The sequence below is a fragment of the Bubalus bubalis genome, chromosome 2 (genome assembly GCF_019923935.1).
Source record: "Bubalus bubalis isolate 160015118507 breed Murrah chromosome 2, NDDB_SH_1, whole genome shotgun sequence".
Classification (NCBI taxonomy): domain Eukaryota; kingdom Metazoa; phylum Chordata; class Mammalia; order Artiodactyla; family Bovidae; genus Bubalus; species Bubalus bubalis.
Genome location: NC_059158.1, coordinates 35,386,281 through 35,398,858, shown reverse-complemented (window position 1 = coordinate 35,398,858; position 12,578 = coordinate 35,386,281). Strand labels below are relative to the sequence as shown.

The window sequence follows — 12,578 nt, the reverse complement described above, 5'->3', positions numbered from 1 at the left end:
GTGACTTACTTCCCTCCTCACCTTCCTCTTGGCTGCTAAAGTGTTGTGTGTTTTTTTTTTTTAATGTTGACATACAGGTTTACAGATAAGGTTTCACTACACTTCGGAATGGAAAGAGGGTGTTGCAAAGGAAAGCTTAGTAGAAATAAAAGTTGGAATGAATTACCAAATAAGTTAAAAGTGATGTTTTCGCTTTTGTTTTTTTAAAGCATAAGCAAAAAAGGATTTATTGGGACATATTCTAATTAGAGTTTAAACAAATATTGTGTTTTTTGTTTTTAAACTACCCCCACTTCCTGGCGCTCCCCCCGCCCCCCCCAACTAAAACTGGCGTGTGTGTGTGTGTGTGTGTGTGTGTGTGTGTGTGCCCGCCCCCCCCAACTAAAACTGGCGTGTGTGTGTGTGTGTGTGTGTGTGTGTGTGTGTGTGTGCAGGGCGCCTGCTGAGAACAGCACGCATCTCGTAGATCTTTAAAAAAAAACCAAAAACCCTGTTTCTTGAATAAACCACTACGTTTCTTGAGGTTAAAAAGAATCCCAAAGGAAGCAGGAATTATCAGCTTTGGAGTTTGATTTTTCTAAAAAAAAAAAAAAAAAAATTTTTTTTAATTAAAAAAATCCTAATCTCCGCATTTTTTGCTAGGCGAGAACCGAAGTTTGGAGGTAGACGAGCAGGCGAGCGGTTTGCCCGGGCGCAGAGCATGAAGGCCGGGCGGGCGCGGGGAGCGGGCGCCCGCCGCCCGGCGCGGGGGTGAGCGAGAGAGAGAGCGGAGCGCGTGTGGCCGGCGCCGCTCGGCCGGGAGCTCCCGCGCCCGCGCCCCGCGCCCCGCGCCCGCCGCCGCCGCCGCCGCCGCCCCTGGTGCGATGGCGCAGAAACCCCGTTGACAAGGCACTGCTTTTTCATGACGGTGAGTTTCCCTTTGAGTGTATTATAATTTTGTGATAAAAATTTCAAGGAGAAAAAAAAAACACACACAACCTCCTTCCTCTGCCTCTTTCCTTCGGGGAGGGGAAAAGCGAGGGCGGGGGGGCTGGAGATCTATCTCCAGACAGACAGAAAAGAAAGAGGAGCAAATTAAACACCGAGTTGCCAAAACCAGGATATTAGGTTTCAGCCCAGAGAGCTATTGGCTAAGGCTGTGTTTTTTTTTTTTGGGGGGGGGTGGGTTTGTGGGTGGGTGATGGTGGTGGTGGGTGGATGTTTAATGGACACGGAGAAAAGGGGAATCGAGTGTTTATGCCTTTCCCAGCGATGCCCGGGCCCCGGGAAGACCAAGTTCAGTGTCGCGGGCGGGGGCGCAGGCGGGCAGGGGGCGGCGGGGCCGGGCTGGGGGCTCCTCTGCGGGGTGGGGGCCCTGGCGCCTTTTTTTTTTCTTTTCGCGGATGCAAATTTCTGGAGCGGGGAGAGGGAGAAGCCTGGGAAGGGGGGTGGCGTGGCGGTTGGTGGTGGGGAGGAGAGGGGAGGGAAGCCTTTTAATGACTCATTGATTGAGCCGGTTTAAAATTAGTTGTGTGCGCGAGGGCGAGTGTGTTTTCCGCCCCCCCGGAGCCGCCGGGAGCCGGGAAGGAGGGAGCGGGGCTCGGCAAGGGGAGGACGGGCGCGGCGGGGCCGCGAGCAGGGGGCAGGGAGGGCCAGGAGTGACGGCGGGCGAGGAAGAAAAATAAGCTTTTCCAATCTCCTCCCCTCGGTTCCCCCCGCCTCGTTTCTTTTCTCTCTCCGAAGCTCTTGGGTGTGAATCGCATTTTCTTTCTTCTCGGCAAAATGGACCCCGCGTCTCAAGAGGGGGAGGGAGCGGGTGGGAGGGAGGCGGCGGGGACGGGGTTTATTTTTCATCCTGGCTTCCTCCTTCCCGGCGCTTGTGCCGCCGGCCGCGGCGGGGAGAGCGCGGGGCCGGCCGGCCGCTCCGGCCTGGTTCCCGGCGCGCGCGCCGGGGCCGGCCGGCCTGGCCCTTCCCCGGTCGCCTCGCCGCCTGGGCCCGAAGCACCGCCGACGACCCGCGGCCGGGCCCGGACGAGCCCTTGCGCCGCGCGGAGGACCGGCGGCTCAGCCGGGCTCTTCCTGCGGGCCCCGCGCGGCCGGTCCGAAGAGACGAGAGGCTCGGTGGCACTCTCTTTTGGCTGCGAGTGCGCGGGCCCAACGCGGTTCGCGCCCCGCGACCGGCCAGGACGCAGGCTCTTGCGGGGGTTGTGCGGGGCGGGGTTGGGGGGGCTGTTGGAAGGCGCTAAGATGGCGCTGGGCCTGGCCCTTCGCCAGTGCTGGTGGCGCAGTTGCTCTGCGGGCGCCATCTTCCCCGGCGGCACGGGCAGCGCCCTTCTTGGACGGTTCGCCGGCCCGAGCGCCGGGAGGTCCGGGACGTGGGGGCCACGCTCCGCAAGCGGAAGTCTGTGGAGTAGCCTGGTCCCTCCCGGTGCCCCCAGACCCAAAAGAGTAGGCCGCCGGCTCTGAGCGGGAAGGGGTTGGGGACCGCGGCGTCTTGTTCCTTTTACCACTTGCCTTTGAGGGAAAAGAGTCGGGCCTTGCAGCCGAGGGGTCTCTTCCTAAACCCGCATCCCACCCCCACCCCCAGTCAAGACTGGAGATGAAGGCTTCCCCGTGTCTTCCTAGGGCTCGAACCTGCAAGACTTTGCTTTCCCTGGCCTGGCTGGGGGCAGATCATGGAGGCTTTCCCTTCGCCCTCTTCCACTTCATTTTGAGAGAGTCAAACCCAGTTGCAGAATTGCAGAAAAAAAGTCGAGGACAGTGTCTGCCTTCCACTATCGTGATTCTGTATGGGTCCCCTACTAGTTTTCTTGGTTGTGTTTTCACAACCCTGGACAACCTTTTCTCTGGTGGTCACATTTGTGGGAAGGTAATGGGTTCCAGTGATTTGAAACTTCTTTTTGGCTTTCATATTCCTATTATAAATGGTAGTAAATTACAATAGTTTCTTAGACCTCTGATGTGAAAAATTAAACTCGCTTTGAAACACCCCGGAGACTTTTTCCTTTCAAAAAAAAAAAAAAGGCGGGGGGCTGTTTTGGTTCATCTCTTTCTAATCAGTATAAGACTTATCAGTTCCCCCACTTTTTATTTAAAATGTTTCCTAGAAGCATTCATAAAAATACTCAGCTGTCTTGTAGTAGCAGTATAACAATGGGTGTGTGGGTTTTAACTTTGTTACTGAAAAGATTATTGGGAGGAGGAGTCTGTAAAGCTCTGATCTTTCTAGGCGTCTAGATGGAAAGTAAATAGTTAATTTCTAGTGGATAAAAGTAACTTAGGTGCACCATTAGGTATGTCCTTGGCTGTGGTGGATGTCTTTAGGCCTTTTAAGATTGTTGTATGCCAGGAACAGTGCTTGGTGTTTTTTAATTCCTATTTATCATATCAGCCCTGCAGTATTGGTTTTTATTCTCTACTTGCCAGGGAAGGAACTTACAATGTTTGCCAAGATAGTTGAATTGTTCAAAGTCTCAAAGTTTTAAGTGATAGAATTGACAGTGGGTCCCAGAAGCCCTGTTCTTGGCTCTGTATCTAATTTCCAAATCAGAGCATTAGAATCAACTGGTAAGATGTTTTTAAAATACGGATTTGTAATATCCATTATTTGTTAGGGACAGTTGGGGTTTTTCAAAAGGTCTGATGTATTGGACAGTCTCAGTTTTAAGTTTCTGACTTTGAATTTCTTGATGCTCGTGACTCCCTCCAAGAATTTTGAAATTGTTGCTCATGTAGGGTCGCCTGGACTCTGTTATTCCAGGCTCTCCAGGTGACTTCATTGTGACCCAGAGACGTATTCAGAACATCCCTGTATTAAACTATGCTCTGTGCTGCTGGCTATCTTTTGAATTGGAGCACGTGCTGCAATTCATGGGGTCGCAAAGAGTCGGACACGACTGAGCGACTGAACTGAACTGATGAGACTTGAGGTTCATATCATTTTGAGTTTCAGCACAATTTTATTGCTTACGTTATTTTTTTCTCCTCTGCCATTTATCAAAATGTTGAAACGATTTTCTTACAGAAATCCTAGGTATCCCAAGACTTTTAAATCGTAGTACATTTAAAAAAAAAAAAAAATATATATATATATATATATATATATATAGTTTCATTCTACTGAGAAGTTATATAACATACTGGCTTCAGGTCTAGCCAGGCCATCTAGTTTAGTCAAGATAGCTCTGGAACAAAAATAGAATTGAATCTAGGAAATACAGAAGTTAGAAGTGGGGTAGAAGATATACTGAAATCAAAACCTAGAGATAAATCCTTGAAAGAACGAGTTCTTTTCTGAATTTTAAATTGAGAAGATATTTCTTGCATTTTGGGAAGTAGGATGGGGAACTTATTCTAAACACGAGACTTGGTAGGAATGGAATATGCATTAAAGACACAGAAGGTCAAGAAGAAACATCCAGAGCAGATAATGAATAGCCAGCCAGACCAAAATGAGAGAACCAAGTCAGTGAGGAAATCATTAACTTCTCTGGAGCAAAGATCACATATTTGAGTTATTTTGTGCTTTTCTTTCTTCTGAAATAACTGTTGTGTTTAGTGATTGCTAGGGGAAATGGTTGAAACCTTTGATGCAGGTGTCAGAGTTATATTATTTTTGCCTATATCCATGTTCCTCTGTGCTATATTTTGAACAGCTTTGTAAGGGGCCGCTGCAGATACCTGTGTGCAGTCCGTTGTCTAGTCCAGTGAGTGGGTGGAGTTCTAGTATTTGACTGTCCGATGTGGTTTTTCTCCGCTTGTTTTTCATGGCGTAAATGCCACAGCAATTATTTTCTTTGACTAAAATCCAGTAAAGCTTGAAAGGGGGCGTGTGGCGCGTGGATCTAAAAATCAGCCTGTTCAGAGGGAAAGAGAAGCTTCTTTATTTTAAAGTAGCCTTCAGTAGAATTCAAGACAGACAAGATCTCTGCCCTCAAGAAATTTGTAGTATAGTGTGAAAAACAGGAAATAAGGAAACAGAAATAATCAGGGAAATTAAAGATGAAGAAAAAACTTAAAAGAAGTTAAGCTTGTGGGTCAAAAGAGTGTGTTATGGGGAAAAGAGTGTATTGTTTTGGCTAGTTAGAGTCAAGGAGTGTCCCTGTGAAAAGGTGACATTTGAGCTGAGACTTGACACATGAACTTGTGTTAGCCTTGTGAAAAGCTGGGGAGACATTCCTGGCCTGGGAACAAGTACAAAGCCCTGAAAGGTCTGGAAGGGCAGGGATGTTAGAACAGAAAGAAGCAGGAGGAGAATGCAGTGAAATGGGGTTAGAGAAGTTGTGCAGGGCCTCTTAAGACATACAGGGGCTTGGGGATTTTATTTTATGAAAAGGAGAAGCTATTGTAGGGCTTTAATTAGGGGAGTGATATGTTTTTGTTTTTTAACATCACTGGCTGCTCTGTGGAACAAGAGAGGAAGCAGAGAGGGCAGTTGGGGAACTACTGCAATGGTCAGCTGAAGTTTGATAGTATCTTAGGCGAGTGCAATGGAGATGGAGCAGAGTAGATGATGCGTTTCAGAGATATTTTGGAGGTTGAATCAGGAGTATTTGCTTCATGGGTTGTCGGTGGAGAAGCAGGAGAAGGAATCAAAGGATTCCTTCAGATTCCTGGCTTACGGCTTGGTGGCTGGTGGTGCCAGTTGCTTGTAGAGAAGACTGGGGCACGGGGGGTGGGTAACTAGAGTTCTCTGTGGAACCCGTTGGATGTCTCACAAGTGTTTGAAAAACCTAAGTGGAAAGTCAAGCAGGCGGTGAGTGTTCAAGTTGAGCTGAGGGTAGTGGACATAAATTTTGAGAGTCACCAGCATAGAGATGGTATGTCATGGAACTGGTTGAGATCATCTGTGAGCATAGAAGACTTACGATCAAGCCTGAAACTCTCCTGTGAGTGAAGGGGGCGCAAAGGAGACCAAGAAGGCTCTGCACTAAAGCAGGAGAGTGATTTTATCTGTTTCAAGAAAAGGGAGTGGTCTGCTGTGCCAAATACTACTGAGAAGTTAAACCCTGAGGAGAGAAAAATTCCACTTGGATTTGGCGGTCTTGACAAGTAGTGTTAGTGGCCCGTGGAATGGAGGCCAAATTGGAATGCACTGAGAGAATGATGAGAGTGAAAGAGGAGAGTGAAAAAGTTGGCTTAAAATTAACATTCAGAAAACTAAGATCATGGCATCAGGTCCCATCACTTAGTGGTAAATGGATGGGGAAACAATGGAAACAGTGACAGACTATTTTGGGGGGCTCCAAAATCACTGCAGATGGTGGCTGCAGCCATGAAATTAAAAGACGCTTGTTCCTTGGAAGAAAAGTTGTGACCAATCTAGACAGCATATTAAAAAGTAGAGACATTACTTTGCCAACAAAGGTCCGTCTAGTCAAAGCTTGGTTTTTTCAGTAGTCATGTATGGATGTGAGAGTTGGACTTTATAAAAGCTGAGCGCCAAAGAATTGATGCTTTTGAACTGTGGTGTTTGAGAAGACTCTTGAGAGTCCCTTGGACAGCAAAGAGATCCAACCAGTCCATCCTAAAGGAAATCAGTCCTGAATATTCATTGGAAGGACTGATGCTGAAGCTGAAACTCTAATACTTTAGCCATCTGATGTGAAGAACTGACTTGTTTGAAGAGACCCTGATGCTGGGAAAGATTGAAGGCGGGAGGAGAAGGGAACGACAGAGGATGAGATGGTTGGATGGCATCACCGACTCAATGGACATGAGTGAGTAAACTCCAGGAGTTGGTGATGGACAGGGAGACTTGGTGTGCTGCAGTCCATGGGATTGCAAAGAGTCAGACACGACTGAGCAACTGAACTGAACTGAGAATGGGAGTGAAGCCAATGTGACTCGCTTGTTGGGAAAATTTTGCCATAAAGCAAGGACAGAAATGGCACAGCAGTGGTTGGGGAGAGAGAGAGGTGGGGTCAAGGAAGCACATTTTTTAAACTGATGGGAAATAGAAGAGCATTTTCAATTAGCTAGCGAGACTGTCTGATAGGGAGAGACTAATGCAGAAGAGAGAGAAGACTACCAACAGAGCAGAATTCTTTCTTTCTCTTTATGTCTCTCTCCTTTGCTTTGCTTTCAGGATCTTCGTTTCCCAACTAGGAATTGGGCCAACTAGGCATCTAGGCCAAGGTAGTGAAAGCACCGTGGCCTAACCACTGGATCACCAGGGAATTCCTGCCAAAGGAACAAAATTCTTCAGTAGGAGAAGAGTCAGAATACAAGAGGGTTTGCCTTTGGTGGGAGCAGGATGACTTGCAGTGTAGCAGGAGAGAAGGCAGAGAGGTTTAGGAATTGGAGGTAGAATACGGGGCTTTTTGTTCTCATGGTTTCTGTTTTCTCAGTGGAGTCTGAGGCAGGGCCAGCACCTTAAAGGAGAAAGGGGTGTGGATGGTGTGAGATAAGGAGGACACCTTGCTTTGGACAGCAGGGCAGTGAACTCATTGGGATACTCGATAGGGTGGCTGGGCATTGCTGAAGGCCTGGGTGCGTGTTGGAGGGTGGGGGTCTGCATGAAGGTGGAACCAATCAGTCCAGTTGTGTGATTTTCTGCCACCAACTAACCACTACCGTTTATTACAAGCGAAGTAAAAGCAGCCAGGTGATCAGTTCAACCAAGATTGGCATTTTTGCCCCCCAGATGTGATAGGAAGAGACACGCCAGGGACTCGAGGGTGGTTGCAAGGGGGTAACAGTGATGAACCAGGATAATGAGGGTGGGGGCCAAGAATTTAACCTTGAGAATAACTTGGTTAATAAAAAGGGACGTAATGGTAGAGAATTTCAGCTGGGGATAATGAAAAAGTTCTGGAGCTGGATAGTGACAATAGTTTTATTGGGTTGGCCCAAAAGTTCGTTTGGTTTTAAGTAAAAAAAAAACAAACACGTTTTATTGAAGAACATATACAGAATGTTCTTTTTGGCCAACCCAATACAATAGTGAGTATGTACTTAAAGCCAATGAAGTGTACGCTTAAGTGGTAAATCTTGCGTGTTTTACCACAATTAAATGAATTCAAGAGTTCCCTGGTGGTCCAGTGGATAGGACTCTGTGCTGTCAATGCTGAGGACCCAGGTTCTATGAAGAAAGACTTAGAAATCATATCTCAAATTATTGAGAATGAAGAGACAGTAACCCCTCTTACCATGGGCCCAAACTTGAGTAGGTGAAGCAGTCACCTATAGACACAGAGCTTCTGGAGGAGAACCGAGAAATCTTATGTTTCCCTGTTCACTGACTTTTTCTAAGCCTTTAGCGTGGCATTTAAAACGAGCTGGGCACTCAGTAAACATTTGCTGGCTGACTGCTTAGACAACCAGGTAGAACAGAATGATGGGAACTAAATAAAAATTGTTTTTGAGATAGAAATCAGTAGGGACTTGTACATTCTGATGGCTGTGGGTGAGAGAAAAGTCGGGTTAAAGGGAGAGGGAGAGAACTAAGGGAAGGTCATTTTTTAAAAATTCAGATAATACCAAGTGGAACTTTGTAGCACATTCTTCCCTCACACTGCTGTTATTCACTTTTTCATAAGGTTCCTCTGTTCCCCAAATTGCCTAAGGAGAGGAGAGCAGGGTAGATGATAGGATTCAGAATAGAGGTCTTTCCTGAGAAGATCGCAAGGTCATTTGTCAGGGGCAGAGGCAAAAGGTTTTGAGTTTGAGGGGAAGAAATGTGTGAGATGTGTGAGATGGGGAGGATGGAGGAAAGGAGTGGGACTTGGTGGCAGCGAGGCAACGTGAATTAAACAATATACCAAATCCACCTGCATGGCATGGTTCTCTCATGATCAATAGTGTTCTAGAGTAAAAGTGAAAAATACAGTGGGTGAGGGGGCTGGCAGACGGTGGGGGTGGTTAAATGAATGTGCAGTGGGAATGTAGACAGAGAAGAAAGGCGGTGTTGACTTTAAAGGAAAGCCCTAAAAGGGAAACTTTGTAAGTGGTCCCTCACTGAATGGAAGTGGGCCCAGAAGGCCACTCTGCTGAGGCGGTTGTACACGCGTGATGTAGCTCAGGAGCGCTCAGAACTGGCAGCGTGACTGGGATGGGAATGTGGAAGATAGAGGTCTTGGGGAGAGGCAGCTAGGGGCTTGATCTTTTCTCCCCCTTACCTCATATGTGCTGCCATTCAGGAAGAGACCTGAAACCTCACTGTACCAGATGTTTAACCCAGGTTCCCCTTCCCTGTACTCCCAATCAACTTTGATTTATGTAGTTGTGATTTAATTATGCATTTCTTTTTAATAAAGTTGGAAAATTGAACATTTTCTGTTTTTGTGGGTTTTTTGGCTTATCTTGCAAACACACTGAACATTCATTTTACCTGAAATAAAAATCCTGAATGTGAGGGAATGAGATATGAAAAGTATTGCCTTTCTGTGCGTGCTCAGTCGCTTCAGTCGTGTTCAACTCTGTGACCCCATGGACTGTAGCCCGCCAGGCTCCTCTGCCCATGGGATTCTCCAGGCAAGAATATTGGAGTAGATTGCCATACCCTTCTCCAGGGAATCTTCCCAACCCAGGAATCAAACCCTCTTCTCTTGACATCTCTTGCATTGGCAGGCATGTTCATTACCACTAGCACCACCTGGGAAACCCCCATGGAGGGCTTTCTAGGAAAGGCTTAGGCTTATTTCAGTTTTCTACTGAAATCCATGGTGCTTCCTAGTATCATTAGAAATTAAACATGGAGTCCCAACCTGTGATTGAAACATTTTCGTAAGAAAGAAAATGGGGGAAAGGAGAAAGAATGTTGTTAAACCTTAATATTATTTCAGGCCCTGAAGGGTGTTAAGGATTATAAAATTCTAAAGAACTCCCTGTAGATAGGTTTTTCTCCATTTTATAGATAATGAAACTGAGGTTTAGAAATGATAAATCACCTACCCGAGGTTACATTACTAAGGGGCAGAGCTGGGGTTTGAATATATACTGCATGTCCATACCTCATACAGTTTGCCATTGATATTAAAACCATGTCTAAGTTTTGTCTACAAATGACTGCCTACAAGTTAAAATATTTTGAGGCCCTAAAATTAAACTTGGATGACCTTTGTTTCAGTAGGAGAAATAGTAAAAGGTAGTGTTTTGTTGATAATTAAAAATGGTGACCAAAAAACCCAGAGTCTTGTTGTCAGTGGTCAGATTTTAGGTCAGAGCCATTATTCTGCTCCTTGTGCAGATAATTCAGTTTCAATCTGCATAGCATGGTGAACCAAACATAGGGCCCATTTTAGCTCTATACTTGGGGAGCAATCAGAGATTATGAATCATACCTTTCACTAAACAAAAATCCTAACTGGAAGTGAGAACACTCAGAACCTGAATTAAACATGATGCGGTGCCGCCCAGGGTGCTCCCTCGCTTGGAATGTGGGCAGTGTAATCATAGTACGGATTTGGGGGAAAGGATTTAAAACGGACAAAGTATGATTCCCTCTATAAGGAGACGTTCTTTTAAAGAGGCCTTGCTGTAGGTTGAATATAAGACCAGTAAGATAATGCGTCAGAAGGATTTTTTCCTTTTCTTTTTGACTCTGTGAGAAAGCTGAGCCCTGACGGACAACAGTAGTAAAAGATGATGAAACACTTGTACTGTGGATGTTTTAGTTCGCCCCACTGACTTATGGCTCTTGAGCATTAAGTGGCTCCCTCTATAGTCTGAGGTGGTACCTGAGTTCTTGGAATGCTAGAACTAACCTGAATTTTCCCTCTCCCTCCTTGAGAACCAGCCCTCTCACTACTTACTAGTGGTAAGCTTAATTTGGGGAGATAAAGAATTTCAAAATCTTGTGCTAAGTGTAATACGGGAGAGACTTTAAAAATTTTGTTATGTAGACTAAATATTTCAAACATAACTAAGGAATATTAAGACTGCTATTATATGTATTAAAATCACCTACTTTTAAAAGTTGCTTGCAGTGTATTTCAGATTTTTATTGTATTTTTTTTAAAGATAATCAGTTTACTTAGTTTCTTGTTTTTTATTTTAGAATTGGTATTCAACTCTCCTTAGAATAACATTTTACAGTGTTATAACAATATAGGTGGTCTCCTGCATTGCAGACAGATTTCTTTACATTCCATGTGTAGAGACTGTTAGCCACACACACACAAAATCAGGTTTTTTTTCCTCCTGATTCTTGAGAGTAAAGGTTGTTTTGATGGTGTGCTTTTAACTTGGAGGTATTTCTCCTTGGATTTAAAATAAAAATGCTTCTATAATTAGATTTCTTTTAACTCTGATATTTCCTAGAAATGCAAAGAAATATATTTAGAAATAAAAAGTAAGAATAAACTGACCTGTTTGTATTCCTATTATTCAGATTTGTGAGAATCTTAGGATTGGAGAGATCCAGAGAGGCCAGCCTCTTTTCTCCAGGTGTGATCACACTTAATGGATGAACATTTTCACCTTGAGATGTTTGGAATTGTTTCTATCCATAAGCCTCGAGATAGCTTGCTTACCTGTTTATTTTAGGTATTCCTTTTCACTTTACTGGTCTAGTTTAACAGGTAAATAATAACTGATTTTTTTTTTAGTTCACTTCTCCCTCCATCTACTGCCCTAATTCTTTGCTCCTCTAGGTTTTTTTCCCCCCCACATTTTGAAAAGTATTTTACTTGTTTCTCTTTTTTATGTCACATGATTTACTTAGAATAATTTTCTGTTACAGCATATATTATGTAGGTAAAACAATCTGAAAGTAAATTTCCAAAGAGAGTAATCAAAGGAAAATAAACTTTGGGGAACTATGTTTGAAAAAGTGGGGTGGGGAGGGCCTTAACTTATCTAGAAATGTAAAATGGACATTGTGCTCCAATGTGAAATGCCTGTGCATACCAGAGAAGATTTCCTTATCTTTTTAATAGATTTTATGCGTACTAGATTATAACTGTACATTCTTGTTTCATTTGCACTGTTAAAGGTCTAAGCTTAAATTAGCTATATCATCAATTAAGAAATTACCAAAAGTCTTGCAGGGGGTCTGTTTACTTACCTTCCTCACCCATATTCACAAAATGAATTGTGCATATGCTACAGTCAAGATGACTGAAAAGATAGGGACTTCCCTGATGGTCCAGTGGTTAAGACTCTGCTCCCAATTCTGGGGACTCGAGTTCAATCCCTGGTCAGGGAACTAGACCCACGTACCACAACTAAAGATCCGGTGTGCCGCAACCAAGACCTGGCGCAGCCAAATAAATTAAAGAGATATTTGGACTTCCCCTGTGGTTTGGTGGTTAAGAATCCACCTGCCAGTGCAGGGGACATGGGTTTGATCCCTGGTCCAGGAAGATCCCACATGCCACCAGGCAACTAAGCCTATGTGCCACAACTGCTGAGCCTGTGCTCTAGAGCCTGTGAGCCACAGTAAGGGAAGGAAGCCACCTCAGTGAGAAGCCTGTGTGTCACAACTAGAGAAATCCCGTGCACAGCAGAGACCTAGGCAGACAAAAATAAAAATAATTTTTAAAAAATGACTGAAAAGATCTTAAAGTTGGCTAAACTGGTTTTTTAAAATATGCATATTGGATATGCAATGCAAAATGAACAATGTAGAGAGAGATGTTACAGTTTTCATGTAAATG

The 12,578-nt window shown here is 44.9% G+C and overlaps 1 protein-coding gene across 2 annotated transcripts in view; it reads left to right on the top strand.

Moving 5' to 3' along the window:
• Positions 1 to 420: 420 nt before the first annotated feature.
• Positions 421 to 12,578, top strand: part of BICRAL (BICRA like chromatin remodeling complex associated protein) — a 78,737-nt gene continuing 66,579 nt past the window's right edge. For both annotated transcript variants that reach the window (XM_025269803.3, XM_025269792.3), the window contains exon 1: positions 421 to 907. The gene's annotated coding sequence lies outside the window, so the exon portion shown is untranslated. The remainder of the gene's footprint in view (positions 908 to 12,578) is intronic.